This window comes from Nycticebus coucang, chromosome 22 (genome assembly GCF_027406575.1).
Source record: "Nycticebus coucang isolate mNycCou1 chromosome 22, mNycCou1.pri, whole genome shotgun sequence".
In the NCBI taxonomy this organism is placed as follows: domain Eukaryota; kingdom Metazoa; phylum Chordata; class Mammalia; order Primates; family Lorisidae; genus Nycticebus; species Nycticebus coucang.
Window position 1 is genome coordinate 61,149,511 of NC_069801.1, and position 27,521 is coordinate 61,177,031.

Consider the following 27,521-nt stretch of genomic DNA (forward strand, 5'->3'; position numbering starts at 1 on the left):
AAGAAGTAATTTTCTCCCACTCTTCCCCTGGCTCTCAGTTGCTTTTTGGAGATGGGGAGAGACAGACTCTCACTCTGTCACCCTGACTGGAATGCTGTGGCCTCAGCCAAGCTCACAGAAACCTCAAACTCCTGGGCTCAAGCAAGCCTCCTGCCTCGGCTGCCTGGGTAGCTGGGGCCACAGGCACCCACCACTAGGCCTAGCTCAGTTTTCTGTTTTTACTAGAGGTTTCAGTCTTGCTCTGGCGGGTCTCAAACTTCTGAGCTCTAGCGATCCTCCTGCCTTGGCCTCACAGGATGCTAGGATTACAGGTGTGAGCCAGCAGGCCCAACCACCCTGCCACGGTCATAATTCTTAAACTTTAAAATGGTTACTTGGATATCCTTCCAAAACTTGTGAAGAATATGTGTGGAAAGGTCATGTTGAAAACACCCCCTCCCAGATGTGCTAATGTAACGTGACACTGGCGCTGTCCTCTTCGTCCTTGGAGTGGGTAGAATTGACCTTGAGCCCCTGGCCCACCCCTCTGCAGCTGCAGGCCTGGCTGGTGTCCTTTAAATAAGTGCAGGGAACTTGGAGGCTGCTCTCCTGGCGGGACCCTCACCCAGACAATACACAGAGACAAGCTCCCTCGGCATTTCCTGAGAACCCAGGGCAGCCTTGGAGCGCCCTCCTGTAGTCTGAATGTGCTCAGCCTCCACTGTTACTATGTGGTTGTAATTTCAAGTCACTGTAAGATCTTTGAGTTTGCAGGTCCCTCTACGCACCAAGAGTCCCTAGTGGGAAGTGGGGTGCATGCTGACAGTGGCTTTTATTTTCTCCTTAACGTACTGACTCCCCACCCTACCACCATCTCTCTGGAACTTCTGACACCGGTGAGCATCTCTCTTCTTTCTCCTCAGATACTCCCAAAGGCAGAGGGTGAGCACCCCCTACACCCTGCTCTCCTCCTACCCGGGTCTCCTACTTTCTCTGGGGTTCTACCGGTGGGGTGGCTGCCGAAAAAGAAATGGAAGGATGCTGCTTGCCCTCTCCGACAGGACACTACTGCGTGATGTCTGTCAGTCTGCCGGTCTGTCTGACTATTCATCCATCTAACTTTTCTTTATACAGTGTTTCACAACTTGCTTTTTCACTTAGAAACCTTTCCTCTGGAGCGTACTTCCAGCGTACCTCATTCCTTCTAACAGCTGTACAGAATTCTGTCAGCTAGCTGTATCAGATTTTATTTACTCTTTTTCTTGATGGACATAGATTATTTTGGTAATGCAAGTACATTTGAAGACACTTTGTGCCTCTGCCCATGGTCCCTCCTCTCTGCAAACCCTTTACGTGTCACCTGGTGCACAAGCACCAGCGGGACAGGTGACTTCTCCTTCCTTGCAAGTCCCCAGCCACTGTCTGTTCTTCCCTTATACCTGTGATCCTTGGCTTGACAATGTTAACAGCAGGAACATGGAATTATGATTTCAAGGTAAGGAGCAGCAGCAAAGCCAGGTGAATGTCCAAATCCCAGGTCCTATTTTTTCCTAAAGTGTATATTCTGAATCCCAAGTGGGAGAAGCACATAATTAGGAGGAATTGGCATTTCTTTCTCTTTGCCAAGAGAGGTGATGGATGTGGTGTGAAAAAAGGCATCAATTGGGCGGCGCCTGTGGCTCAGTGAGCAGGGCGCCGGCCCCATATGCCGAGGGTGGCGGGTTCAAACCCGGCCCTGGCCAAACTGCAACAAAAAAATAGCCGGGCGTTGAGGCGGGCGCCTGTAGTCCCAGCTACTCGGGAGGCTGAGGCAGGAGAATAGCCTAAGCCCAGGAGTTGGAGGTTGCTGTGAGCTGTGTGATGCCATGGCACTCTACCGAGGGCAATAAAGTGAAACTCTGTCTCTACAAAAAAAAAAAAAGGCATCAATTAAATGCCTTGCAGCCTTTTCCTGTCCTTAAATTTGGTATCTTTGGTACAGAGGCTGCATAAGTAACAGTTAATGCTTTTGTTTACACGTGGGATCTCGAGCCAACCAGAGGATAGTCCTTGGTGAGGATTTTGAAAATTTGATCTTCAGAAAAGTTGATCAGATCACTTAAAATTTCCAGGAGCCTGAGGGGTACTGAAGTAATTGCCTTTGAATGGCCCATAACTATACATTTATGACACTGGATATGAATAAATGTTAGTGTGTTTGAGATTTAAGTCAAAGAAAAAGAAAAGGGAGATGAGTAGAATTATGTGGTTGATAAGTTAGAATAAACCTGAAGACCACAGCTTCCATGATTTAATGTTTTACTCAATTACATAAAAGAGGCCTGGATGTGTGTGGCAGTCCAAGGCTCATATGGTGGATCCAAGAGATAATCTCTTTCTGCTCCATCTGCATCCACAGCATGTATTTGTTTTCATCTTCAGAATCATGGAATAGCTGCTGGAGCGCCATCCGTCACATCCACAGGCCGGGAAAGCAGAAGCGCACAGGACAGATGAGATCTGTGTCACTTGTCTACCTGCCTTTGTAGGAGCTTTCTCAGAATCCATGCGACACCTAATTTTCATCAGCCAGAGATGGATGATACGCTTCTCTTACCTGTATTCAGGCACTGTGCCATCCTGAACAAAACTGGGTTCTGTTAGTGAGGAGTAAGGGGAAGTTGGTGCTAGGCAGGCAGAGAGCAGCTGCTGTCCCCAGTGATCTGGTCCATGGTTTGGATTTTTCCAACGTGCAAACACTTACAGGCAGAGACATGAAATGGTTTAAGTTTATCTCTTCACCTTTTCCCGTCATCTGGATTTCTGCCTTCTTCTAAAGATCTTGTCATTAACCCTTGCTTCCTGAATGATCAGGGAGCCCTGGTGTAGCACTTGGCTGTAATGTGGAAGCATATCACGTGCTCAAAATTTCTTTTCCCCACCTCCTCTTCAGAAGAGACCTGTTCTGTGTGCGGTCTGTGTCAGACACGGCCAGGTGGCAGATCTGCTGAGTCGCTATGTGCTGAGAAGCTGAGGACAGTAGTTGACCCTCCAGCTCCAGCACCCACAGCCCTCCTTGCCCTGCCAAGCTCTCACCCTCAAGCTCGGCTGTGTCCCTGGTCTTGGATTCATTGTGCCCTTTAATACGTCTGGAACTTGCACCAGCAGCCTCTAATGCCTGGAGGGTCCTCCCATTCCCTCACCCCTTTTGCAGACCCATTCCCTGCACACCCTGCTCATTTTCAATGACTCAGTTCAAGCACCACCTTCCACAAGAAGTATCTCCCATTTCCACAGCTTTAATATCCTCTCCTCTGAGGTCACAGAGTCCCCTGAGTGCACTACTGTGATAGCATTTATCATTCTGGGTCATCAGTTAATGTACCAGCCTGTCTTCCCCCACTAGACTCTGTCCAGAGCCAGACAGAGGATTTGCCATACAACCTCTTACATCTAAAAGAAATTCTGGTTTTCTTTGTTGAAGGAATGAATGACAATTTTCAGTGCTTGGATCCACAGAGGCAGTGAGGAAGAGTTTCCAGGGTAGGGAGGTCTTTGGGGAATCTGAGACCTTCTCACAGCCATAGCATGGTGAGGCTGTGCCCTGACTTAATCTCAGCATCGAGGCCATCGAAGGGGTAGGTCCTCGTTTGTGCAGCCGAAGGGACTCATGAGACCTCACCAGCCACTTGAATAAAATGCTGGGCTTTCGATAATGGTTTATTTTTGAAGGAACAGGTCCTTGGCACTGATCCTATTTGAATCTCAGAGCTCTGTTTAACAGAAAGATGAGCTGGAGACCTCAAGTTATGTTTGTTGTTAAAATTTGACCAGACACTCGTGTGAGTGTGTGTCATGAAGACTTTGCTTCAGTAATTAACATTCCTGTCAAGGCTCTGTAACAGGGCCCTGTGTTCTGAGCCCCTCAAAAGGCTGCATTAAGCCTTTGAACTCCCAGCCCTTCAGTTCATGGCCAATTACTGATACGCTTAAGTTTCATTTTTCTAAAAAATACACAAAGGATTAGATTTTCCAGGAGGATTGTTTATTATTAGGAGAACCAACCTTGGAAAGTGAGGTGGTTTCAAAATGAAGAGAATAAGGGCAGAAGTGGTCCTAGTGAATGTGTTGGGGGGTATCTAAACATACTTTTTTATTTTTATTTATTTATTTTATGTTTTTGCAGTTTCTGGCCAGAACTGGGTTTGAACCTGCCACCTCTGGCATATGGGGCTGGTGCCCTACTCCGTTGAGCCACAGGCGCCGCCCTCCTCCTTTCGTTCTAACTCCTCTATTAGGTGCCTTTAAGTTTATAAAGTCTGTTAAGAAAAAATAACAAATGCTAGTGAGAAGGTGGAGGAAGCAGACCCCTGTACACTGTTGGTGGGAATGGAAATTAATATAGCTGTTATGGAAACCAGATTCCTCAACAAAAAACTTAAAATAGAACTACCATGTGATCCAGCAATCGCAGTGCTGAGTGTATATCCAAAGGAAGAGAAGTCAGCATCTCAGAGAGATGTCTGCGTCCCCACGTTTCTTACAGCACTATTCACAGTCGCTGAGCTGTGCAGTCAACCCCACTGTCCACCAGCGGATGAGTGAATAAAGAAAACGTGTGGTAACAACAGAATGATACTCAGCCGAAAAAAAGAATGAAATCCTGTCATTCGTAACAACCTGGATGAGTCTGGAGAACATTATTTTTAGTGAAATGAGCCACATGTTGTCACTCATACGTGGGAGCCAAAAATACTGATCTCTTAGAAGGAGAGAGTGGAATAGTGGTCACCAGAGGCAGAAGGATCACTTGAGGCCGGGAGTTCCAGACTTGCCTGAGCAAGAGGGAGAGCCCATCTCTACAAAAAATAGAAAAGGTAGCCGGGGATAATGGTGCACAGCTGTTGTCCCAGCTACTTGGAAGGCTGAGGCAGGAGGATCGCTTGAGCCTGGGAATTTAGGTTGCTGTGAGCTGTGAGGATGCCACTGTACTCTAGCCTGAGAGACAGAGCAAGACAAACACCTACCCCCCCCCCAAAAGAAAACAAAACAAAACAGAACCACACCCTTCAAAAACAAAACTCTGATTTGTGGCTGAGTAAATTGCCTTCCAACAAAAAAGTAGTGCATTTCCCAGGCTTCTTTACAGATAGGTGTGATCATGTGACTAGGTCCTAGCCAAGAAGAGATTCATGTAAAAGCGTTTTCCCCTCTTCCTGCTTTGCTGTCTGGCACGTGGCCTCTGTCTGGAGCACCAGCTCCGGCTTTTTAAGGAGGGCAAAGTAGTAAAACAAGGGTTCTGTGCTCTTCGGATCAGGAAGCCACCACATCAATCCTACATTCCTTTGAGCAAGAAAACAGTTCTATTTAAGCTGCTTGTTTTAATTTTAGTTTTTATTTTGGCTATAGCTGAGCCCACTCTTAACTAGAACAATTACAGAATATTTGCATGTACATCATCTGTTTTGATTTTAACAGGTACCCTGTAAGATATTATGACTATTTTTATTAGACCAGTGAAAAAAATGAGACTTGGGCGTTATTCGGTTTCCTCAAGGTCATCTAGCCACCGGAGACTTCTGACAGAGTTCAGAGCTGGTTGTGATCACTTCACACTTCCTTAGCAGGCACAGTCACATGCCTGTCATGTGGAACTGACCTGCATTGGGCTGTCTTTGTCACCTACAATGTTGGGTTTCACACGTGGTAAGAGCTCAGTGTCTTCATGGTTCCCCTGGGGTAAATCACTTCTGTCTATTGTCTAGAAACACTTGCATATTCATGTATATTTACATATGCAAAAACTGACATAGTCTCACATTTATTCATTCCACCTATTCTTCATAAAATATTTATGAAAGGGCGGTGCCTGTGGCTCAGTGAGCAGGGTGCCGGCCCCAAGTGCCGAGGGTGGCGGGTTCAAACCTCAGCCCCGGCCAATACTGCAACCAAAAAATAGCCGGGCGTTGTGGCGGGCGCCAGTAGTCCCAGCTGCTCGGGAGGCTGAGGCAAGAGAATCGCTTAAGCCCAGGAGTTGGAGGTTGCTGTGAGCCGTGTGACGCCACGGGACTCTACCCGAGGGCGTTACAGTGAGACTCTGTCTCTACAAAAAAAAAAAAATATTTATGAAAAATCTTACTGTATATGTAATGCTGCACCAAGAGCAGGGGAAACAAAAATAATCACATTCCCAGCCCCTCACAGTTGATCTTTGAGGTCTCTGAAGAATTTCCTTCCCTTCCTAATTCTGAGATGATGGTAGATTGGTGTGTCAGTTTCATGATGACATGAAAGCAGTTTGGCCATTCAGAGAAAGTCCACACCCTCAGTGGGGGTGCGTCTGGCTGTGCACCTCATGGTGGTGGTAGCTTATGATGGTCTGATGGAGGTTGTGATTCTGGTGGACTGGACGTGTGACCTGAAGCTTTGACAGCCTTTTGAAAACTGTGGATGAGTTCTTAAGCTGTGTGTTAGGAGTCTCAGCAGTTGAAAACCTAGACAAGGATTCTCTCTGGGGCTTGCATAGGTGTTAACATCATGTCCGGTTTTTCCATGGCCTTGTGCCTCAACAGGTAGCAGGAAGTAAAAAATCCTAGTATTAGACATAACTGTTATTTATTGCTGCTAGCCCTGGCCTGGCTGAAGTGCAGGAGATTGGCGTGGTGAAGAAAGACTGTAGTGGCCGGGCATGGTAGCTCACGCCTGTAATCCTCACACTCTGGGAGGCCAAGGTGGGTGGATCGCCTGAGCTCATGGGTTTGAGACCAGCCTGAGCAAGAGTGAGACCCTGTCTCCAAAATTCACCGGACGTTGTGGCAGGCGCCTGTAGTCCTAGCTACTCGGCAGGCTGTGGCAAGAGAATCGCTTTAGCCCAAGTTTGAGGTTCCTGTGAGCTGTGACTTCAGAGCACTCTACCCAGGGGAAAAGAGTGAGACTGCCTCAAACAAACAAACAAACAAAAGACTGTACACTCAGCTGTTGCCAGAGCGACAACAGATGAGGCTCAGAGAGGCCGGCACTTACACCAGTGTAAAGGTGCCTAGAGAGGGGGGGCCCTGACCCCCAGTTCCAGCTTTTATTGTGTTTTAACAGCAGTCACAATATAGCATTTGCTAATTCATCATGATTGCTAGGGAGTAAAAGAAACTTTTTGCTCCCATACATGCCAGTATGGGTGGCCTTGTTTCAGTACCAAGACTTGAAAACAAAGTATAGGGAAGTGTAGCAAAGGGTCTTAGTTCTTGGTTAAAATTAGCTTTTAAAGAGGAACATGCTAGCCTTGGGGAGAAAATGTCAACTGCCTATTAATTTATACTGTTAAGCTGGTCCAACTGGCCCAAACGGCTGTTTCCCAGTCTATTCTTTTAACTTGCCAATTAGGCATTTTGTCCGTTGTTGCTTTTTTCAGCTCTCAAGATAAGGAGACATGCTCTTGGCTTTTGTGCTCCTTAAAAACGCTTCATGGCAACTGCAACACCAAATGCCAACTTCACGCTCAGAAGAAAACGCTACACCTCCTCCTCATGGTTTTCGGTGCGCTACACATTCAGAGAGACTTCTCTAGTAACAAACTATAGAAATGATCCCTGTGTGGCTAAGTGAGTAGGGCGCCGGCCCCATATACCAAAGGTGGCGGGTTCAAACCCAGCCCCGGCCAAACTGCAACAGAAAAATAGCCGGGCGTTGTGGTGGGCGCCTGTAGTCCCAGCTGCTTGGGAGGCTGAGGCAAGAGAATCGCTTAATCCCAAGAGTTAGCGGTTGCTGTGAGCCGTGTGACGCCACGGCACTCTACCCGAGGGCGGTACAGTGAGACTCTGTCTCTACAAAAAAAAAAAAAAAAAAAACGCTTCATGGCTTTCTCTTTTTTATTCTCCTAACCTGTCCCCATGTTTATTGAGCACTTTTAGATTTGCTATGCACATTACACTGTCACTTGTTTTATTCATGCAACACCGTAAAGGATCATTACCCGTATTTCACAGACAGAGAGCCTGAGGTTTGGAGATGGTGAGACATTTGCCCACACTTATCACAGCTGGTAAGTGGCAGGGCTCAAATCCAGCTCTGCATGACGCCACAGTCCCCACTATGCTCTCGGCCTCGTGGGTAACCTTAGATGTGTACATTAATATTTACAATCTGTTAAACAGGAAGGGTGAGACCACCTGGCTTCTCAGTACTGGTTCACAGGCACAGGTGCCCAGCACTGGCTGGCTATTATCACGAATAGTGAGTCACTGGAAACTTCAGTAGTAGTGTTTGTTTATTAACATTTTCCCAGACATCCAGACATTGCATTTGCTCAGGAAAAGCTCAACTTGTAAAACCTATCTGAGCAAATTGACCACAATTTGTAATATTTTTTTTGAGGAAGAAAATCAAATCCCGAGTTTCCAAAATTCTGTGAAGGCAATAAGAGGACTGTTTGCACCAGGGCCTGCACAGTTGCATGTCACAGCCCCTGAGCATTGGAGCTCTGTGCAGACACCGTTTGAGAGGACTGTTGGCATCAGGGCCTGCATAGTTGCATGTCGCAGCCCCTGAGCATGCAGCTGTGCGGAGACACTGTTTGAGAGGACTGTTTGCACCAGGGCCTGCACAGATGCGTGTCGTAGCCCCTGAGCGTTACAGCTGGGCGGAGACACTGTTTGAGAGGGCTTTTTGCACCAGGATCCACACGGTTACGTGTCGCAGCCCCTGAGCATTATAGCTGTGCAGAGACACTGTTTGGGAGGACTGTTTGCACCAGGGACTGCACAGTTGTCTCTCGCAGCCCCTGAGTGTTTCATTCTGCTATGCTTTGCCACCTCATTCCTTGAGTGTAATCCCGGAGCTCTGCTTCCTGCCTCTAGGGACTCAGATATGATTAGATCAGTTCCATATTAAAGATGATAGTCTGTTTTAGAGACTATTAGGTTTCAGAGTAGTTGACAAAATAATGAACTAAGCTTGAGTTGATCTTGAACACATATGGAAGGCAGTGATGGTAGCCATGGAAACCACAAGGACTTTGGAGTCAGGTGGACTGAGAGTCTAACACCACCTCTTATAGTAGCTACTGTGTGACCTTGGGCAAGGCAAAAACCTCTAAGCTTCAGTTTATTCCTCTTTAAAAAAGACTAAGATTGTTACCAATAATGACCTCTCATAGGATTGCTATGAAAACATTGTTTTCAGCTTATTCCTATGTTAGAGTTTGAGAGCCATGCCCACCAGGGACAGGGCAGACACTGAATGTCTGTCACTCACACTCCTTCCTCAGTCTTGTCTTCATGCTCTGTCACATAATGTGTCTGGTGTGGTTAAAAACGGTCAGCTCCTTTGGATGTTGTCAAACAAGTAGACGGGACGCCAAGCGGCTGAAAGACACACAGCTCTGTTGGTTCTGCTTCTCGGAACTGTCAGAAGGACGGCTGGGAGGCCCTTCACTGAACATCACCTGTGCACACCAAGCCACACCGGGCTCTTGTGTGCACCCCTCACGGTGGCAGGGCACACCTGGCGGGGCACGTTGGCATAGTCACCACCCTGGCTTTAATCAGAACAATTTGTTGTACCTTGAAGCTTTTGAGTTTTGCATAGGGTTAAACTGATGCCAAGGTTTGTATAATTTTCTACCGTTATAATTCTCATCTGGTATGAGAAGTATGATACATCAGTAAACTTCAAAAAGTTATCTAGTCTGAGTTTTTAGATCAGAAAAAGTTAAGGAATGGCTGAATGAGTCTCTTACGGTTTTACATCCAGATTATGTACCCTCGACTGTCACACTAGGCAGTCCTAATTGAGAACCTCTGGGCTTTTGTTTTTGTTTGTCATTAGTTGCTTTTTCTGTCTGTGACCTGAAAAAATTGTTTCCACCAAGTCCCTCGGCTGAAGTGAAAGCTAAAATTTCAGTTTTCGTTTCAGCTGAGGGAGTTTGTGTTGCTATGGTAAGCTTAATCTTCTTAATTGGAAATGACTAAATATTGAGCCAGGTGGCCTGAATCGTTTTTACTTCAGCTCGGTTTCCTATGCCAGATGGTAACACCTTTCCAGGAGGCCCTCACGTCCTGTTTTTCAGTGGCCTTTACTTTCCCCACATTCATGGTCGCGTTCTACTGTGGTTAGGCGCTGCCTTGACAGACTGGATTCTCTAAACTCTGTGAGATTTAGTGATTTGACCCCACCAGCCTTAGGATTTTCTAAAATTAATTCTTAAGGGGACTTGTTACGATTTAGGAGAAGCCCAATCCAAAGGAATTACTGTAAGTAGAAGGTTTAGAATGGTGCTTGGCAGATAATACACACTCAATAAATGTTAGCCATTGTGGTGAAACTTGTTGGATAGATCCTGTGTCCAAGTTGTGGGAATCAATGTAAGAAGTTTTCATTCCTTTGTGAGGAATGACATTATTAGAACTCAGATTGAGACAGAAAAAATTCTAAAGAGGAAACTAAAATCAATATACAGTAATATCTCTGTAAGTTGACCACCCAAGGGACTGTAATAAACCAGTCAACATAGGGAGGCAGTCAATGTAAGGAACTGGGCCTGCTGTGTACAAGGTGGTGCACGTCTGGTCTATAAAATTAGGTCAATTCAAGGAGATGAATGATGCAGGAAGGTGGTCGTCTGTGGAGGTTCTACTATAGCTCCTTTTATTTTTTATTTTATTTTGAGAGACAGAGTCTCACTTTATTGCCCTCTGTAGAGTGCTGTGGCGTCACAGCTCACATCAACCACAAACTCCTGGGATTAGGTAATTCTCTTGCTTCAGCCTCCCGAGTAGCTGGGAGTACAGGTGTCCACCACAATGCCCGGCTGTTTTTTGTTACAGTTTGGCTAGGGCTGGGTTCAAACCCACCACCCTCAGGATATGGGGCTGGTGTCCTACTCACTGAGCCATAGGCGCCATCCTCTGTAGTTCCTTTTAATGACGCCTCTTTTTTTGTTGTTGTTGTTTGTTTGTTTGAAGAGACAGGGTCTTACTATGTTGCCCAGGCTGGCCTTGAACTACTGTGCTCTAGTGATCCTCCTGCCTCTCCAGTAATTGGGACTACAGGTGTCACCACACGTCAGCACCTCCTGTTGGTTGTCCTGCCCCAGCCCCGATGCTGTCATCCTCCCTGCTGTGCTCGCCCGCGTCTCTGGGACCCTGTACAGCCCCTGGCACGTGAAGGATGTTAGTATTGAACTGCCCTAATCTTAATTCTACCATTTACTGTTTGTGTGACTTTATCACTAAGGTTGGTGATTTTTCCATCTGGCCTCCAGCTTCTTCATTCTTAGAATGAGAGAGGGAGTACAGGCCGTCCCTGGGTTACAAAGGAGATAGGTTCTGTAGATTTGTTCTTAAATTAAATTTGTATGTAATTGGAGCAGGTACATTTACATATTACCTGTAATAGGTCCTATTCATAAGTGAGAGACATGTTTGTAACTCAGGGACTTACTGTAATGGCTTTCGTTTGTAAGTGTAAGTGGTGTGTGGGTCAGATGTTTGTGACTTGGGGGCTGCCTGAATAGGATTTACTGAGCTCTGCCTGGCCATGACACTTCGTGGCCCCTGTGGTGGTTGGGTTTCTGTCGAGTATGGGTGTGGTGTGATGCTTTATGTATAAACATTCACGTGAAGATAAAAGGTAATTGTACACAAGATTTTTATGCTGGAAAAGGAAATTTGTTTAGGATATTCCTCTTAAAACAGATGAATAAATTTCTCGTGACTTTTTGTATCCTTTAGAACTTTCAGATATTAGTAAGGGCATTTCTGTGTGTACATCTCTGTAGACTAATGTATTTGTTGATAATTTACAAATGGATGGTAAGAATTTTTTCTGTTAGGTCAAAGAAGGTTGAGTAGTTATGTCCTAATTATTCACGTTTAGGAATCTTTTCCAGAGAAATAGAGAAATAGCCTAGAATGTAGTTAACAATTTATGGATAAAGTCATAATAACAACCTCATTTATGGTACTAGAAATACTGTATACAAAACAAATGCTCCACAATAAGGGAATAAGTGTACAAGTTTTGTATATAGGTACGTTAAAATATATTAAGGAGCAGTGTACAAAGATATGTTGTTCAATCTCAGCTATTTAAAACAGTAAATATAAAACATAGAGGAATGACTACAAATGATAATGATTATTTCTGGATGGTGGAATGATGAAATATTTTTATTCTTTTATTAAACACTTCTTAGTTTTTTTCAATGAGCATTATTTTTCTTATGAGAAAAGTTATAATTAAAATTTTAAGTCTTGTCTAAAATATAGATAATCCTGTAGCAAACACTGAAAACGTCAATGCCAATTTCTTTTCTGCCTGGGAAATGGCCAGAAAAGAGTGAAATGAATGGAGCTATTCTGTCTCCAAGTTCATTGCTCATCATGTTTGGCATCAGGACCTTCTGTGAGAGGTTCTGACTGCAGCACAGATTGAATAGGCTGGCTGAGATCCACGTCCGTGGCACTGTGGTTGCAGGCGGAAAGAGAAGTTCACTCCATAAACCTTTTTTGCCAGTGACCACGGCAGCACAGCCAGTGACTCTCTAAGTCTGCAGGAATTCCTGTGACACAGAGTTCAGTGTTCACAGAAGGTGGTGCAGACCCAGGAAATAAAAACACGAATGGATTTAATTTCCCACTGAGTGTTTCATGATGGGGAGTACTGCACAGGGGCAGAGAACCTTCCATTTCACTTCACCCCAAATCCTGGATTCTCTCAGGGTGCCTAGTGAAGTGAGGAAGAAGAAACCCTGTTTGGAATGACCCAGACTGCTGTGGCTGTGCCACTTTCTGGTTGTGTGACTTTGGACAATTTACTCATTCACTTAAGAATTATTTGCTGAGTTGCTGCTTTGGGGCAGGTGCTGAGAGTGAAATCATGCTGGTGGGAGGACCCACCCTGCCCTGCGGGGGATAGGGGGAAAGGTGCAGATGGCTCTCGTTTCATTTGTCCTCCCTGAGGTGCTGCTGCTCCCCCTGGTTTGGTTTCAGGTCTTCTTCTCTCATATCCCCCAGTCTCACGGGACAGTCTCTGTCCCCCATCAGTGCAGATGCTGCTTACTGAGGGGTGACGGCCGGTCAGACAGCCAGGTCTGGCGCCCTCCTGAGCCGCAGACTTGTGGAGCCAGGACAGTGACTGGCTGGTTCCTCTGCTGTGAGTCTAACAGCGGTGTGGAGCCTGCTTGTGCAAAACGGGGTTTGGGGTCCTCCCTGCTCTTCCTCTCTCCAAACTAGCATGAGTGGTGCTGTTGCCCGTGCAGTGTCCAGGCCACGGATCCCCACACAGCCTTTCTTTGCCCTCCTGTCTAATGAGCCGCCCTGTCCTCTTGCAGTTTCTCCTGTTACATCCATCATTTCTTCACCTTCCAGACGACAGCTGGGTCCTGGAGTGTGACTCTGCCCCCCGCCTTCCTCTGCGCGGTACCTGGCCCAGTGGCCGGGCCCTGCCTCCTGTCCGTCTCCCTGCCTGCCCCCCTTCCCTTATACGTTAAAGCTTCAGCCATATGAAATTACTTTCTTCCATATCATGCTCACTTTTCCTTAGAACTGTTCTATCTGGAGTTCTCCCTTGCACTCATTTTCCTGCATTTATCTGGATGCCTCCATCTCATTCTTTGGATATTGAGTCAGACATTACTTTTTCCAGGAAATCTCCCTCAAGCTCCCAAGTCTAGGTCACACGCCCTGTAACGCGTGCCCCAGGACCCCACCCGTCTGTCCCCAGTGTCAGTGCACGTCACCTGCTCTGTGTCCCCTCACCAGCAGACGGTGGGCTTGGTGAGGGCAGGGGCCTCCTCAGTTTGTGTTTTTCTGAATTCAGTCCAATAATAGGTAATTGTAGTACTTTTAAAATATTGATTTAAAAATGAACCAAGTTTTGTCACTTCAATGATATCAATCTGATAAAGTTGATATTATTATTATTATGGTACTATCTTTATGCCAGATATAATAACTAAACAATAGTTTTGATCTTTTGGTTCTTCCTCGAACCAAACCTTAGTAACTCAGCTCTGTCTTCCCTGCGGGAGCTTGTCAGCCCTTCTGGCACACTGACTTGGGTGGCCCTTCCACTGATCTCTAGCCCCTGCCTGAACATGACTGAACCCTAAGATCAACCACACTTTTAGAAATAATAAACTGGAATAAAGAGCCTCGCACATAGAACTACTGTGTAAGTCTTCTCAGAAAGGGGGAAGTGCCTGGATAAGAATAATGGTTAACATTCATTGAGAGCTCTTACATTACATGAATTAGTTTGATCCCCCAACGATTCTGTGAGCTAACTACAATTACTCCATCATACAGAAGAGAGAGCTGAGGTCCAGAGAAGCTAAACAACCAGCTGCAGGGCACAGAGCGGAGGGTGGAGCACCACCACAGGCCTCCACGCTTGCCGCCTCCCCAGGTGGACGCTGAAGAACCTGGCTCTGACCTAGATTTTTCTGGTTCTCAAAAGCAGAAGCAGACTCTAACCAGTAAGGCATGTGCTGTGTGAGTCTTCCTTTCCCTCAAACACTGTCCCCAGTCGCCAGAGGACCCAGCACTTTCTGTTGGGATCAGTTTTTCTCTGGAACCTTCTGTGGCCCCAACCTCACTCCCTGAGTAGATGTTGACATTTTCTGTGATGGACAGTTGAGCACAGCGTCGAAAACATCAACTTTGAATTCTGACTGGGTAGGTTCAAACCACAGCTCTGTCACTTATTAGGTTTATAACCTTGGGCAAATGATTCAACTCCCTCTGCCTCACTTTCTCATCTGTATGAGAATAATATTACTCACCTCACAGACAAGGATTAGTGGAGTTAACATTAATAATATGCTGAGTCCTTAGAGCAAGGTTTGGTACATTGTAAGCACTAAGTATGCATTGGCATTTTGTAATTTAAAATCTTATTGCCGGACGCAGTGGCTCATGCCTGTAATCCTAGCACTCTGGGAGGCCGAGACAGGTGGATTGCTTGAGCTCAAGACCAGCCTGAGCATGAATGAGACCTCGACTCTACTAAAAGGAGAAAAACTGAGGCAAGAGGATCTCTTGAAGTGCTGCTGCAAGAGTTGGAGAATGCCTTGGCACTCTACCCAGGGCAACAGCTTGAGACTCTGTCTCAAAAAAAAAAAAAAAAAAAATTTTGTACTCAAGCTGGTGTTGGGGTATGTTGATTATGAAATGCCAGGGTGGCTTGACTTCCTGGAGAGTGCAGACATCCACCAGTCAGGCCATCTCTTTATGATCTGTAGAATGTATGTGGGTGTGCCTGTGTTTTATATGTATATATGTACATACACACATATACATATTGTGTATATATATATTTTTACAAACCCATGTTTATGGTTTTTCTAACTCTTGTAAAATTTGGCCAAGTTTAAAGAATGCTGCATAGATTGGCTGAAATTCTTTCACTGTGGACATTCTAATGGAGCTGCGGGGAGGATCTGGCATGGTCTGCCTGACTGGGGGGTGTGTTCACCAGAATATCTACCTGACAGGTGTGAGGAGGAGGAGTTGGCTCAGAAACTGGGGCGGTGCACTCTGTGTCCTCAGCTTCTCCAGCCCAGCCAGGCGTTCGTGCGCCACACGGCAGCCCTGATGAAACCCCTTGTACGCTTACCCTTTCTTTGCCTAGAACTTTCTCACTCATGTCAGCAAGACCTGAGGCTGTGTGTGTTGTGGCTCAGATTAAAGGTGGTCTCCTTCCTGGAGCTTCCTCGAGCTCTCCCCGGGCTGTGGTCTTTTCAGTCTTTGCACTCTGCGTATCTTCACTTTCTGTTTTTTGGGGTATTTATAGGGAAGTTCCCTTCTACCCTGAGATCCCTATTTAAATCTTTCACAACAGCCCTGTGAGGTCTGTATTATTATCATTCTCACGTTCCTGACGGGAGCCTGGCTCAGAGAGTTCAGTGATTTGCGTGAAGACACAAACCAAGCCAGACTCCAAGCCTGGTGCTTTTCACTTTCTTGCTCACATCTGTCTCTTGTGGTCATGCCTACTACAGCTTTAGGCTCAATAAGTTTGTTTATTTGAGGTGTTAATTAGTCCCTGGGCCCTGGCATTAAACAAATATAGATGTCTGTGGAGGAAAGAAGAAAAGGAGAAGTGGTAATGACATTTTAATTTTACTTAGTAGGTGGGTGGCACAGAGTTCACAAACTCAAACTCAAGTTAGGGCAGGGAGGTGGAGAAATGGGTTAAGAGGTTGTGGGAGTGGCAGGGACTCTTGCTGATGGAGTGACCACAGCTTCCCTCCAGCCCTCTGTTGCCGCCTTGGAATGTGAGCCTGCTGTCTGGAGATTTTCAGATTTTTGAAGGAGAGCTAGAAATCCTGTACAATTTCCTTATAGTCAGTGTTGCCAACTAAGTGTTTTAAGGAGGCTGAAGAGCAGACACCCCAGTGACGATCAACCCTTGCCACCTTGGAATGCTGAGTGCCGCAAGTCAGCACACAGCCCATGTCCGGGATGGAGGCTGGGCTGCCCCTTTGTCCTCCTCAGCTGGCTCACCCCCTCTGCCCCCGGGGCCTGCATGCTTACTGTCCTGTCTCTCTGCAGAGATCCCCACACTGGCTCTTGCTGTCTAATTTAGCTCCTTGTCTTTGTTGTGATGGATGAGGCCGAGGCGGATGACAGCAGAGATGGCCAGGCAGAAGATCAAACGCTCCCCAGACTCCTGAAGCGTGTTTATGGCTGTGCTGCTTCAGGCAGGTCCACCTGTGATGATGTTGACATGGTGAACTTCTACCCCCAGGCCCTGGTGAGGGAAACAGAGGTCCGTAAAAGGGCTACAGGGGAAGACCGGAGAGCAGAATCTGCGACAATCTGTTTGGGACTTTCTCTTTAGCTTTGTGACTTGGTGACTACAAGTTGAAAGGAAAATTGACTTGAAACATTGATAGAGACTGTCATGTTGAGTGACTGCTGCTTCAGGGAGTCATACAGTCCCCAATACTGGGATACAGCACTACTCAAAATATGATTTTAGGGGCATTAGCAATAGCTTTACTGGGTATTTATTAAAAAAATGCTAATTCATGGGTCAGGCCTATAACCCTAGCACTCTAGGAAGCCGAGGTAGGAGGATCCCTTGAGCTCAGGAATTTGAGACCAGCCTGAGCAAGATTGAGACCCGTCTCTAAAAATAGAAAAACTAGCCAGGCGTCATGGCAGGGGCCTGTGGTCCTGGCTACTCTGGAGGGTGAGGGAGAAGGATCACTTGAGCCCAAGAGTTTGTGGTTGCTGTGAACTAAGATGCCACAGCACTCTACGAGGGTGATAAAGTGAGACTCTGTCTCAAAAAAAAAAAAAAAAAAAAAGAAGAAAAAGAAAAGAAAATAGTGACTAATTCTCACTTAAAATAGATTTAATTTTGAACAAAGTACATTACTTAAACATTAATTTTTAATTCAACTTGTTAATATGTTGTTTAGGGTATTGCATCCTCATTAATAAGTGAAATATGTTTATAATTTCCCCTTTATAATAATATATTTTCTCCAATTTTAATATCAGGTGTATCCAGATTAAATAGAATGATTTTGAAGTATTTCTTCTTTTTCTATTATCTATAAGATTTGGCATGATCTGTTTTTTGAAATTATCTTTTACTTTTATTTATTAATATTAGTTGTCTATTTTTTGAGACTTTGGAAAAAAAAATAAGAGGAAGCAGTTAACTGATGACTCCATACTGAACCTCAGAGTCAAAGCACTCTATAATAGACATACTCTTATTTGACAATGTGAATGTTACTTTCTTTGCATTATTATTATTATTGCTTAATATTTCAAAAATTAATAAATAAGCTAATTCCTGGACTTCACCCCAGATCTAGGACTGGAGTCTGGGAATATGTATTTTAATAAGGGTGTTTGAGTGATTCTGATACATGTGAAGTGAAGGTTAGGAAGCTGTGACTAACAAAAATAGTGAATGCTGAGCCCTGAGTGTCTGATGTATTTATTTCTTACAACATTGTCCATGAATGCCTGCTCTCAAAGTGTGCAGTAGATGACATTGCCCACAATTATTTTGGGTGCTGCATGGAGGAAACGTTAAAATTTTTTTTTGAAGTTTTATATGTTTAACTTACATATAAAGATTATTTAATTAACCCATTAAACTTATAATTTCACAGATATTTAAATAAAGACTAAATTTATTTAAATAAAAATAGTGAGTTTTTAAGTGTATTTCAGTGAAAAATAAGGAATTTAAAGGGAAATATGAAGTAAATAATTCTGGCAGCAAGAACTGTGAAGGTAGAATGGGAATCATCGACATTTGCAAAGCATTGAGGTGAGTGGAAGACTCTGTCCCAAGCCAGAGAACTTGGATTTAAATCTGGGATGAAGTTCTTACTAGCTGTGTGCTCTTAAACAAATTCTTTTTGCCTCTCTGAGCCTTAGCCTCATTCTCAGCAAAATGGAAATATTAAAACCAACTTTGCTGGGCTGTGGGGAAGAGCATAGGAGAAAACACAAGAAAGACCACGTAACAGGAGGTTGGGAAACACCCCTGAGGTGGGTCTGACTCGGATCTCTCTAAAATATTAATGGAATATGAGTCTTTAATGTAGCCAGTACTTGAATCTTTCTTTGTTGTTAAATGTTAACTTCAGATTAACGCAGCGGTTCAGATGATTCGGTTATAATGTTTGTGTTTGTCAGTCAAAGTCCAGGTTGCAGCTGTGCCCCTCACCCAGGAGGTGTGCCCTGTACCCTTACGTTGTGCCCAGTAGGCAAGAGTGCCCCAGTCCCCCTCCGTCCTCCTCCCTTTTTGAATTTAACCGTATTCTTCTTTCACAAGGGTGTGTAGTTATCTATGGGTTTCATATTAGTATTGAGTTACATTGGATACTTGCTTTTCTGTTCTCATGATACTTCACTAAAGAGAATGTTCTCCAATGCCATTCAGGTAAATACAAAAGGTGTAAAGTCTCCATCTGGCTGAATAGTATTCCATGGTGTACATATGCCACAGCTTGTTAGTCAAGTCATGGGTTGAGGGACACTTGGGTTGTTTTCACATCTTGGCCCTTGTAAATTGAGCTGTGATAAACATTCTAGTGCAAATGTCCTTACGGTAAGATGATTTTTTTTTTCTTCTGGGTAGATGCCTAGTAATGGGATTGTGGGATCAAATCTACTTTTACGTCTTTGAGGGTTCTCCATACTTCTTTCCAAAGAGGCTATATTAGTTTGCAGTCCCACCCGTAGTTTAAAAATGTTCTCTTTTCTCCACATCCATGCCAGCATCTGCAACTTTTGAATTTTTCTTAAAATGTGTTAGAAATATAAGCCCTTACTATGTCTTTCTTGGAGCCATGGCCTCACGTGACATTTACTTGATGATGTAAGGGGGAAGAACACTGAACTGGGAGTCGGAAGATTTGGATGCTAATTCCTGCTCTGCCTCTGGCTGTCTCTGCGACCTCTGACAAGACACTTCTCCCTATTGTGCCTCAGTTTTGTAGTCTGTAAAGTGGGTTGCACTAAAAGACTTACAGGTTTCTCCCAACCCCAACATTATGTTTGCATCAGAGCTATTTGTGCAAACAGAGACCAGTCAGAGCTTATATTAAATATGGTTTTTAGCTCAGTGGACCATTTGCTGGAATCGCTCTACAATTGTATGATCGCCCAACTTGTATGATCTTCTCCTGTTACTCTGGAAGTGCTCATTAGTGTAAAACTGAATGGCTGGCAGAGGGAGAGAAAAAAGGAAGACCCTGCATCAAGGAATCTGGAATACCTTCAAGCTAGAAATATCTCCAGAATGAATAAAAGTTGATTATGTTTTTATAGTACCATTCTTGGACAGCACTCTATATCTTGTTGATGGAATTATGCTAGCATTGGGCTAGAGAAGTCCATAATTAAATTGTGTCTATTTTTTTGCCTTAGAAATAGCAATGAAATTTTCATTTTTAAAATGACTCCTCTTCAGTCTTTTAAAATATGAATTAATAGGAAAGATGGCAGAATTAGCTGCCTGGGTGAGCTCTCTGAAATCATCTTTTTTGGGTCAGCTGTCCCTAAGCAGTTATGCAGAAATCTTTCCTTTTTATGACCAGAAGTGTAAAACAGAAAAATCATGGGATACTGAAATTGCTGAACACACACGAAGTGGTGCCACAGTGTCCCCACCCTGTGCCAAAGCAAATTTCTGAGCGTTATGTAATTTCTCCCTGGCTTGAGCTCCCACGATCTTGTCTGAGGCTGATGCTGTCTAGTCTGCTGGGGTCCGACCCCTTCCAGCCTTTGGTTGGTGGGTGACATTTTGTCAATATCTGTGATCTGTGATTGGGATTGAGGAGAGAAGCTCCCATTGTTGGAGCGTACATCCAGCATCCTGCCATCTTCCAGAATTCATGCTGGGAATTGCTAAAACAGGCAGCAAATATTGGCTGAAGAATAAATCATGATTTGCAAGGGTACATTCATTCATTTGGAAAGTATTTTTGATCATTCTCTGGGATAACAGTGCTGTGGGGAATTTGAAAAAATGTATTTTATATGGTTTCAAAAACAAAGTATATGGTAGAGCTTTTGCCCTCAAGGAATTTACAGTCCTTTAGAAAGCCAATACTGCATTTGTGAGTTAAATAACACACACAAACTGGATACCCCTGCCATGCAGCTGTGGTAGATTTGACAAAAGATAAGGCATGGAGTGTAAGTCCTGGTTGGGTGACCTTGTTCTATTCTCTGCGTTCTCGGTGAAGGCGCTAAGGCATAGAGCAGTGGGAAAGGCTGGGTGGGGAGCCATCGGGGACGGGTTGCCTGGTACAGGACGCATACCTGATGCCCGCCGCACTCTGCTGCTCCTGTATATTTACACATGAATCTAATGATCTCAGAGAGGGAAAAGTGGCCAACTTCAAAAATCAAAAATTCTAGTATCACATTGTTATGCCCAGGAGTCTCTCAAAGACCACTCTACCAGACAAGTCAAATTAAAGAGGAGTCCTTTTATTGAAGAGTCAGCCGTCAACTGCCTCAGTGTCCAATACGGGGTTTCTGGGGGCAGCCCCGAGTTGTCTGAGGCTCTGACTTTTATAAGGCAAAGTTTTTCCAGGGGGCAAGCGAGCATAGTTACAGAAGCGAAAACAGCAGTTAGGGGAAATAACTGAGGGTAAGGCGGCTGAGTCAGTTTACACAATGCTAGGATCACGAGAGCAATTAGCAATTTTTTCTTTACAAAGCAGATACAATTTACAATGTCCCCAGGTAATGAAGGGAGGGGGGACTCACAGGTGAGGGTCGTAAACAGCATGATCATAAAAAGCTATAATCATAAGGGTTATGGGGTTAGTAACTTACATTACTAACAGTTTTAGCTAAAGGAATTTAAAGTTATAGTGGGAGGGAAAATAAGAGGAACTAGTTGAAGGTAAAAAGGAGTAAATAGTAAAATGGAATTAAGCTTGTTCTGTTAACATTTCAATATTATATACAGATGGTATGAAGATCACTTTAACATAATCATGAGAGTTGTTGTCACAGAGGGAATTAGTGACTTTGTACACAATATTAATAATTTTAACAGTTCTAACCAGGTACACTTAGAATGCTATGCAACGAGTGGGGAGGCAAGTGGAACTAGTTTTTTTAAAGAAATAAAATGTGACAAAAACGACAGAATGGAATCAGACCTGCTTTACTTTTCCACTGATTCTCAGGAACAAGAATTATAACAAAATGGAGTTAGGCTTGCTTCTCTTTCACCTTAACAACATATTGGATAGAACTAGAGAGATGATCTAACTTAATAAATACAAGCCACATCTCTCTAGCGGGGGTGTCCAGCCTTTTTTTCCCTCTGCCATACTTGGGAAGAATACTAGTTATCTTGGGCCACACATTAAACACACAAACAATAATGAAAAAAGGGTCTGTGCACACTTTTTGTGATATCTGACACCAGAGAGAAGCAAAAAGTCCTCACAAAATCAGCACACAGACTGCAGGTTGGACACCCCTGAGTCTAGCTGAAGGCCAGCACCATGCCAGCTAGGTATCCTCTGCTGTTAAACTAGGGTACTGTGAAATTATCATCAATTTTGAGAAATTTCTAGCATGAGGACGATCTATATCCTTGGTTTCTTGGTGTCTTTTTTCTTCTTCCCTTTGTCAATCATGTGGTTTTAATGCTTATTAGTATTATCTCCAAAGGGATATAGAAAAGTGAAAGTACAGGCTGAGTATCCCTTACACAAAATGCTTGGGGCCAGAAGGGTTTCAGATTTCAGATATATATTTTTTTTTTTTCAGATTTTTAGAATATTGGCCTATACATAATGAGATATCTTGGGGATAGGACCCAAGTCTAAACACAAAATTCATTTATGGCTGGGCATGGTGGCTCACGCCTGTAATGCTAGCACTCTGGGAGGCCAAGGCAGGTGGATTGCCTGAACTCACAGGTTCGAGACCAACCTGAGCAAGAGCGACCCCATCTGTAAAAACAGCCGGGCTTTGTGGTGGGCGCCTGTAGTCCTAGCTACTTGGGAGGCTGAGGCAAGAGAATCTCTTGAGCCTGAGTTTGAGGTTGCTGTGAGCTATGACACCATGGCACTCTACCAAGGGCAGCGAAGTGAGACTTTTTTTCAAAAAACAACAAAACAAAACAACCCAAGATTCATTTATGTTTCATATATACCATGGCTTGAAGAAAATTTTATATGTTTTTGTTAAGTTTATTTATGAAACAAAGTTTTTTTTTTTTTTTTTAATTGAGACAGAGTCTTACTTTGTCATCCTCAGTAGAGTGCTGTGGTGTCACGGCTCACAGCAACCTCAGACTTCTGGGCTCAAGTGATTATCTTGCCTCAGACTCCTGAGTAGCAGCCACAACACCTAGCTATTTTTGTTGTTGTTGTTTAGGCCTGGGCTGGGTTCGAACCCACCAGCCCCAGTGCTTGTGGCCGGTGCCCTAACCACTGAGCTATGGGTGCTGCCCTGAAACAAAGTTTTGACTGCGTTTTGACTGTGACGTGTCACACGAGGCCAGGTGTGGAATTTTCCAGTTTAGCGCTCAAAAATTTTAGATTTTGGAGCATTTTGAGCTTTGGATTTTCAGATTAGGGATGCTCAAACTGTACCAAATTGGTTGTAATTTCCATTCAGCAACTCTGGAAAATTGCCTGTCTTCACTGAATTTCTCTACCAGTAAAATAGAGATGGTAATAACACTGACCTGGTACGGAGTGCTTTAAGAATCCAAGGCAGGGGGCGGCGCCTGTGGCTCAAGGAGTAGGGCGCCTGTCCCATATGCTGGAGGTGGTGGGTTCAAACCCAGCCCCGGCCAAATTAAAAAAAAAAAAAAAAAAAAAAAAGAATCCAAGGCAGGGGTCCTCAAACTGCGGCCTGCTGGCCACATGAGGTGGTTATTGTATTTGTTCCCGTTTTGTTTTTTTTACTTCAAAATAAGATATGTGCAGTGTGCGTAGGAATTTGTTCATAGTTTTTTTTAAAACTATAGTCCAGCCCTCCAACAGTGTGAGGGACAGTGAACTGGCCCCTTGTTAAAAAGTTTGAGGACCCCTGATCCAAGGAGTCATCCAGTTTAGAGTAGCACCAGACACGAGGGAGGTGCTGTGGCACTCTCACCATAGCATTCTCACCGTGGCATCTTGCCGTGGCACTCTCACCGTGGCACCTACACCATGGCACCTCGCTGTGGCACTCTCGCCGTGGCTCTCTCGCCGTGGCACCCTCGCCGTGGCTCTCTTGCCGTGGCATCTCGCCGTGGCACCCTCGCCGTGGCTCTCTCGCCGTGGCATCTCGCCGTGGCATCTCACCGTGGCTCTCTCGCCGTGGCACCCTCGCCGTGGCTCCCTCGCCGCGGCATCTCGCCGTGGCTCTCTCGCCGTGGCACTCTCACCGTGGCATTCTCGCCATGGCATTTCACTGTCCTCTTCTGTGATGCTCCATCATTGCGGTGTCTCTGCCTTGCTCACCCCTGCCTCTGACACACACTCCCTTAGGCTGCATGCTGGTGCACATCCATGCCAAAATTTTTCACTTCTTTTATAGAAGGAAAATAATTGTATCTTCTGTTCCATAGCTTGGATAGTTATAAGAGTACTTACATTCAAGTTCCCAAGAAATTCCAGTTTTGTTGGTGATGACCGTCTGCACTGATTTTTGCATGTTTGGTATTGGGAATGCCTTAGGAACTATCATTTTACACACGAGGATGCTGAGGGCTGGAGAGGTTATTTGTCCATAGGGTGAATGCATACTAGAGGTTATCCAGTGAGTAGCCTAAATAAGGTTAGAACCCAGGAATTTTGACTTAATTCCCCACCCCCCGCCTTAAGGGAGGGGAAGAGGATAGTAAACAGTGAGTTTATGTTTTCTATGAAAAAGTTGGCCACTTCAATGTTTATTAAATTAGTTTTTTGGGAAATTATTTGCAACCTTTGTCTTCTTGGCCAACAATTTCCTGTAATAGCAAAGTTGTGTTAGTGTAGATTTCAGCTGTGTGTGGATGACTTTGATTCCAATAATAATTATACTGTTATTGGGTACTTACTTTGTGTCAGGTCATTTATATACTTTTCTGTCAAAAATTCAGTATGGGCAGGAATTACTTTTATTTTGGAGATTATTCTGCAATTTCCAGGCACATGTAAACACTCTATAAGTAATCGTAAAATGTTATAGTTTTGTTATAGCATCATGCTTGATAACACTGCATGTTGCTGTGTCACTCTGTGACCCAGAGAGTTCACTTCTAGTTGTATAAGCCGTGGAACTTCTCATGTTCCACAAGGGAATGTGTACAAGTATGCTTATCACAGCATTGGTGGTGGTATCTGGGTATTGGAGACCATCTGAATGTCCATCTGTGTTAGTCAGGGTTCTCCAGAGAAACAGAACCAGTAGGACATGTATATATAGAGAAGGAGATTTATTACAAAGAGTTGGTTCCTGCAGCGTGGAGGCAGCAAGTCTAACATCTGCAGGGTGGGGTGGCAGGTGGGAGACCAGGGCAATGCTGATGCTTCAGCTCAGGTCCAAGGCCTGCCAGGCTGATGGCCCAGGAAGGAGCGAACACTGTGGTTCCTGTCTGAAGGCCAGCCACTGGCAAACGTCCCTCTTACTCTGGGAGGTCAGCCTTTTGCTGTGTTCAAGCCTTGACTAATTGGATGAGCCCACCCCACTTTTAGAGGACACTCTGCTTTATTCAGAATTCACCCATGTAAGTATTAATCTTATCCAAAACACACTCACAGAAACATCCAGAATTATGTTTGACCACACATATGAGCTTCCAGGCATGTCAACACACAAAAATTAACCATCTTACCCTGAGAGATTATATAGGTAAAATTTAATGGATGCAAACTCTGGGGTACTGTATCAAATAAATGCCCAATCAGGAAAAGGATGGTGTTCTCAAGAGAATAGTTCAACCGAAGAGAATGTAATGAACACACCATTTATGATGGTGGACAAAGTTAAGGAATTTACGGGGACAGAAAGGCAGCCAGGGTCTAGCAATTAGGCCTGAAGGCCAAAGAGGGGGATGCTGTAATTGGAGCCCAGTGAGACTGGAGCCATGTAAAGGGCATCCCAGCAGGAACTATGGCTGTGACAGAAGGGACCTAGGGTCACGTGCTCAGTAAGGCACAAGGGAAGGACAGTGGAGGAGAGGCAAGGTGGCTCCTGCAAATCCAGCCTCTCTCCCTTCCAGCCTCAGTCTTCTGGGGGTGCCTCTCACTGGTCAGATATACCCAGAAGCCAGTGGGCATCGGTTATGTGCCAGGTTATATGTCTACAGAGATCAGCCTCCGGGGCACAAAGCTGGGCGAAGAACAAAAGTCCGGCATAGGTTAGAAGGAGTGAAGTAGCTGTGCTCGTAACCACAAGGATGAATCTGAAAAGCAGTGCTGGCTAAAAAGAGGTAAGAAATTTAGAGACCCAAAGCAGTGTTCTTTTTTTTTTTTTTTTTTTTTTTTTATTGTTGGGGATTCATTGAGGGTACAATAAGCCAGGTTACACTGATTGCAATTGTTAGGTAAAGTCCCTCTTGCAATCATGTCTTGCCCCCATAAAGTGTGACACACACCAAGGCCCCACCCACCTCCCTCCTTCCCTCTTTCTGTTTCCCCCCCCACAACCATAATTGTCATTAATTGTCCTCATATCAAAATTGAGTACATAGGATTCATGCTTCTCCATTCTTGTGATGCTTTACTAAGAATAATGTCTTCCACGTCCATCCAGGTTAATACGAAGGATGTAAAGTCTCCATTTTTTTTAATGGCTGAATAGTATTCCATGGTATACGTATACCACAGCTTGTTAATCCATTCCTGGGTTGGTGGGCATTTAGGCTGTTTCCACATTTTGGCGATTGTAAATTGAGCTGCAATAAACAGTCTAGTACAAGTGTCCTTATGATAAAAGGATTTCTTTCCTTCTGGGTAGATGCCCAGTAATGGGATTGCAGGATCAAATGGGAGGTCTAGCTTGAGTGCTTTGAGGTTTCTCCATACTTCCTTCCAGAAAGGTTGTACTAGTTTGCAGTCCCACCAGCAGTGTAAAAGTGTTCCCTTCTCTCCACATCCATGCCAGCATCTGCAGTTTTGAGATTTTGTGATGTGGGCCATTCTCACTGGGGTTAGATGATATCTCAGGGTTGTTTTGATTTGCATTTCTCTAATATATAGAGATGATGAACATTTTTTCATATGTTTGTTAGCCATTCGTCTGTCGTCTTTAGAGAAAGTTCTATTCATGTCTCTTGCCCATTGATATAAGGGATTGTTGGCTTTTTTCATGTGGATTAATTTGAGTTCTCTATAGATCCTAGTTATCAAGCTTTTGTCTGATTGAAAATATGCAAATATCCTTTCCCATTGTGTGAGTTGTCTCTTTGCTTTGGTTATTGTGTCCTTAGCTGTACAGAAGCTTTTCAGTTTAATGAAGTCCCATTTGTTTATTTTTGTTGTTGTTGCAATTGCCATGGCAGTCTTCTTCATGAAGTCTTTCCCCAGGCCAATATCTTCCAGTGTTTTTCCTATGCTTTCTTTGAGGATTTTTATTGTTTCATGCCTTAAATTTAAGTCCTTTAGCCATCTTGAATCAATTTTTGTGAGTGGGGAAAGGTGTGGGTCCAGTTTCAGTCTTTTACATGTAGACATCCAGTTCTCCCAACACCATTTATTGAATAGGGAGTCTTTCCCCCAAGGTATGTTCTTGTTTGGTTTATCAAAGATTAGGTGGTTGTACAATGTTAGTTTCATTTCTTGGCTTTCAATTCGATTCCAAGTGTCTATGTCTCTGTTCTTGTGCCAGTACCATGCTGTCTTGACCACTATGGCTTTGTAGTACAGACTAAAATCTGGTATGCTGATGCCCCCAGCTTTATTTTTGTTACAGAGAACTGCCTTAGCTATACGGGGTTTTTTCCAGTTCCATACAAAACGCAGAATCATTTTTTCCAAATCTTGAAAGTACGATGTTGGTATTTTGATAGGAATGGCATTGAATAGGTAGATTGCTTTGGGAAGTATAGACATTTTAACAATGTTGATTCTTCCCATCCATGAG

The 27,521-nt window shown here is 44.4% G+C and overlaps 1 protein-coding gene and 2 non-coding genes across 4 annotated transcripts in view; 2 read left to right on the forward strand and 1 right to left on the reverse strand.

Moving 5' to 3' along the window:
• Window positions 1-27,521, forward strand: part of ROR1 (receptor tyrosine kinase like orphan receptor 1) — a 475,596-nt gene that overhangs the window by 191,056 nt on the left and 257,019 nt on the right. The gene's annotated exons all lie outside the window — the stretch shown is intronic.
• Window positions 1,879-1,980, forward strand: LOC128575704 (small nucleolar RNA SNORA13). Its single transcript, XR_008377115.1, has one exon. It is a non-coding gene; the product is annotated as a small nucleolar RNA SNORA13 (small nucleolar RNA).
• LOC128575752 (small nucleolar RNA U3) lies at window positions 7,330-7,555 on the reverse strand. The gene has a single exon (XR_008377149.1). It is a non-coding gene; the product is annotated as a small nucleolar RNA U3 (small nucleolar RNA).